Genomic DNA, 4,843 nt, shown 5'->3' on the forward strand with positions numbered 1-4,843 from the left:
CTTCCCTTGTATATCAATTCCTTTCTCCCTTTTTTTTTTCTGGCTCTCTAGCTCTTTTCTATTTAAAATTTAGTAATATTTGGTCTTTGTAAAATATTCCCCCTTCTCTCAACCATCTCTCCTTCTCTCTAACCCTAATTAGCCGCCAGTCACACCATCTGATGATGTTGTTTGTTTTTTCTAAGGCTATAGTGGCTCACGCTTTTTCAATCTCATATTCCATAACTTTCTTTTACTCTATCGATTGCAGGTATTCCAAGAAGTCGATTCATAGAGACGGTGAAGAAGAATTGGATTTGTATGAGGCTTCTTAACTCTATTGTCATCTCTATTGCTTGCTTCGATTCACCATAGTGATCTGTTTCTTGGGGGTTCGGATGTAAATCTCCATTGGTGATCTGTTTCTTGGGTTTTCCTCTCAATATGTTAAAAGAAATAGACCAGGTTTGTGTTATGTTCTTTTCCACTGTATAAAATACATAAAAACCCCATTGTGTGTGTTTTTTTGAAGATTTTACTTTAACGTGAAGACCCTGTCTGCTCCATCATCACTTTAATTGCAGGTAAACCATCATCTACCCATATCACTTCATTTAGACAAACTTTGGTCTAAAATTTGATACCTTCGTTTGTATAAAGAATGTAATATACATATCTTGTTTTTTTTTCTTGATTATAAACACTTGTAATCTTTGTTATATGGTAAGTGAAATAATAAAACACTGTAAAAAATGGTGAAAAGGACAAGAATGTGGAGATGGTTTATCTTTGTTGCTAATTACCTTTTATGTTTTTTCAAATACTCTCCATTTTGCTACTTTTCAAATACTCTCTAATACTCGGTTCTTTACTGACCCTTTGGTAATCCTTGGTCTCTCTCTCTCTCTCTCTCTCTCTCTCTCTCTCTCTCTCGTGTTAGGTCACACGTCACATATCCATAATTTTGGTTTTTTTGTTTTCTCTTAATAAGGTTTTCATTTTCTTTTGTAGGTTAACATGAATGAAAAGTATTATCTATTGGAATAGACAAAAAAAAAGGTACTACGGTTGAGTATTAATATTTTTTGTGGAATCTGTGTATTTTTATGTATGAACATGTGTGTTTATATGTTCAATCTTAGGCTTGAGTTATGAAACTAGGATAAGATAAAAAGTAATTGCATCATCTGGCGATGACTTGATCAGGTGCTATGTGACTGACTGATCAATCAAATAACGTTTGAGAGATTAATGCCTTAGTTGTTGGCTTCCAGCTATTGTTGTTGCTAATTGCTGATGGTTTATTATGAGCTGATGTTGGTAATTGTTGATTATTTCAGTTGCACTTGACACTTTTGTTTTGTGAATTGTGTCTTATAGGGCTAACAACATAAGGAAATAAGAACTTTTGATTCAAATGGATGTTGATGATCTTGAGGAGTATGCTCAAATTCCACCGGGGTATGCAATATGAACCCATTTCCATTTTTTGAATCTTATTTCTATTTTCACGTTGGATTTAACCATTATAGGCATCCACCTATGATATTGAAGATGAATTATGGGATCATATAGACATAGCATCTCATTTGTATTTCACAATTAGGTTGTCAATTTGTGTAATTTTCTTAACAATTACGTCCTTTTTTGTTATTGTTGCTAATTATTGATTTTTTAGATGCAACAAAGGTTTGTTTTCCCCTAATACACATAAGCCATAATCAAATAAAAATCAATTCTAGAGCTTTTTCAAGAAAAACTAGGCAATAAGAAGATGAGATGGTAATCTGGTTACACTAGGGAGGTCACAAGATGATGGTGTTACAACTAGGTTCCCATTGGAAGACTAAAGGATGATGAATTTATTAATGGCCCTTTTATGCTCTAGAGCTTTCTTTTATGGTCGACAATATTGGTCTATCTAATTATACTAGAAAACCTCTTTTATTATTATTATTATTTTTTATTTCTACTTTATTTATTTATTTATTTTTTCAGATTTCACAAAATTATCCGTGGAACTTTATGCTTTTGATTTTCTCTTTTTAATTAAGGCATCATAGTTTGAATTTTTTTTGCCCAATCATAGCATTGTCCTATCATATCAGGAACCAATTGTACATGATTTTATGACAATTGGAAAATTTTATAATGTAAATTGGTCTTTGACACATGCTATTTATTAACAAGAACTATTTTCTCCAATAGACAAAAGTGATGAGTTTTGAGCAAAAGAACATCCTATGTACACATGCAAATCACTTCAAAAGATGTCGATTGCTGGTAATTTATATTTGTATCCGTTTTCTTCTTCTTTCTCTTCTGATAGACCACTGATGATAAAGGATCATGTTGAAAATAAGAAGAACTGATACATAGAAATTTGTAAACTTGCCACTTCAAAACTAGAATAATTTGCCAAATTGTTAACAAAACTATTTCTTGTCATTATTGACTGGATTATATGGAAATTAATATGTATAATAATTTTGACCAAACTACCTTCATTGTATATATATACTAGGTTATAACTTGTGGAATCCACGGACGACAAAGTAATATAGCACACATACTATAACAATAGTAATCTTTTATCCGAGATTTGCAAACATTTATTTTTATACAAAGTTTGATATGTTAAACTTAATTGTATCAATAATATTCATTAATATTTTACACTAATATGATAACGTTCTGCATGACATCGTTTTTTCTGTTCAGCATATTATTTTTCTGTAAACTTTCTTCTAATATTTTTCACTCAACAAAGTACTAGGTTGAACTGAAACATATATAAAAAATATCACTATGTGTGCAAAAAAAAATTACAAATTATTTCATAATTTTTATCTATAGAGAAATGATGTTGATAGTTAATATTCAACTATATTGACACTTATGCAAGGCTGAGGAGGGCATAGAGGTGTTCAAAAGTAGAAAGGGTGATTGTGTACAGGCAATGAAAAATGAGCATGTTTTAGCAAGGAAGCATACATAAGAGCTGAGATTATCACATGATGTGGAAGAGATGAAGTCAAAACTCAGAGAACTTGATTCATTGCTTTCACAGATCAACATTGTTTTCTGTTCTTCATGCTTCTATTTATTTAGATTCAATGGAACTAGACCATGTTTTGTTGGGCCTTTAAGAATGGAATGAGTTTTCATCATAACTTTTGTATATTTATATAGATTTTTATGATATTTTTTTGCAGAAAAAGCTTAGAAATTATCAAAACACAAGAACAAAAGGACAGATGGGATTCCAATTCCTAACATCCTGTCATAGATAATAAAACTAATCAACATGCCATTTTAAACACTTAATCAACGGCATACTTTCCAAAGAAATATCTTCCAACACCCGCAATATGGGGAATCTTCCCTAGTAAAAAAGTAAATATATACAAAAGCTTATCGGCTAAGTAAAAAGAATACAAAAAATAAAAACAACACATTGAAACAACCATCAAATGCAATAGTAAATTTATAATCTTTCCCAATTCATAAAGTCTTTTAAATATCCTTGTTTGCTCCATCATTTTTTACTTCAAATTTTGCAAATTCTCCTCGGACCGGCACAAGACTGCATTTTAGATTAGACCTAGACCACTCGGTCTAAATTTCAGATTTGTTCATGTGTTCAACTTTAATGAACTAGGCTACAAGAAGTACTAATAAATTAAAGAGATATGAAAATCAAGCGCACCATGTGCGGTGTTCTTGATAATACTCTACAACTTTTCTTTTCCCCTTTTCTATATAATTGATTCAGGGTGGAATAAATCGAGTCGAACTTACAGTTATATATAATTTAATGGAGCAAAGTGTTTTTATATAAAAAACTAACACGATTAATGATAATGATTAACTTATAGCATATTTCGTGACTAACAAACATACTGGTGGACTTTTTTTAGAGCAACCACAGAGGTGGAATATTAGGAGATCTTCAATGCGTTCAACAAATTCTTATAATAAGTTTTGAGAAAAAAAATAACATTTCAAGAATATTTGACACCAAACTTTTTTTTATACTCCGACATACTTTATGTCGATTTCGATCATAAAGTGTTTAAAGAATATTTCAAAATAACTATTATAGTGCATATTTAATTTATATCGGCCAGTGTTTAACTTTGTCTGTAGAATTAAAACTAAAACCCTTATTCTCAATTAGATAATATATTTACTTTTTTATAATAAGATTAATTTACTGATCATCTATAACCAATGTTATTAACTTTAACAAAATTTAGAAAATCCTTGCCAATGAGGATTTGTTATAATTTACTGATCACCTAATTAGAAAATCCACTTGATAGAGAGAGACTCTTAGATTAGAGATCATGAGTATTGGGGATTGGTTATACTAACTTTTAAATACTTAACATCCGTTAAAAACTAATTAGAAACTATTTATTTTTTATAATAAAAATCATCTCCTGTTTCTTATGTATTTCATTTATTACATTTTTTAATAATTAAAATCTACTGCATATACAAACAACTAATTATTTAATTATTATAACTTATATTAATGAAAATGTATTTAGATTAGAGATCATGGTTCAAACCAATCAAAATATCCTAATAACCTAATCAAATTATCTGGTTGGACAATTTAGATTATTATCATAAAGTGAGCACATTTATTATTAAGCTCTCTGAATTAAAATAAAACCATCCGGCTCTGCCATTACAAATAACTAAGACTTCTTTATGTGAAATATAGAAATCATTAGTTTAAATTGTATCGTTGAAATGACTTGCCAGAGAATTTCAAATTTCTTGTATTTTATTTTGGGATCTCTAACTCCAAGTAAGTTATTCGAGATTTGTGGGATGAGTTTAGAAAATAAAA

General features: G+C 29.8%; 1 long non-coding RNA gene across 2 annotated transcripts; it reads left to right on the forward strand.

The window, feature by feature from the left end:
• On the forward strand, positions 1–3,152 carry LOC111891927 (uncharacterized). Of its 2 annotated transcripts, XR_006188350.2 has the most exons (6): positions 1–444; positions 512–563; positions 991–1,038; positions 1,360–1,440; positions 2,188–2,262; positions 2,885–3,152. It is a non-coding gene; the product is annotated as an uncharacterized LOC111891927 (long non-coding RNA). The 2 variants fall into 2 exon arrangements; XR_002850392.3 differs by having other exon boundaries at positions 2–563.
• The last annotated feature ends 1,691 nt before the right edge of the window (positions 3,153–4,843 follow it).

Source organism: Lactuca sativa, chromosome 2 (genome assembly GCF_002870075.4).
Source record: "Lactuca sativa cultivar Salinas chromosome 2, Lsat_Salinas_v11, whole genome shotgun sequence".
NCBI classification, from domain to species: Eukaryota; Viridiplantae; Streptophyta; class Magnoliopsida; order Asterales; family Asteraceae; genus Lactuca; species Lactuca sativa.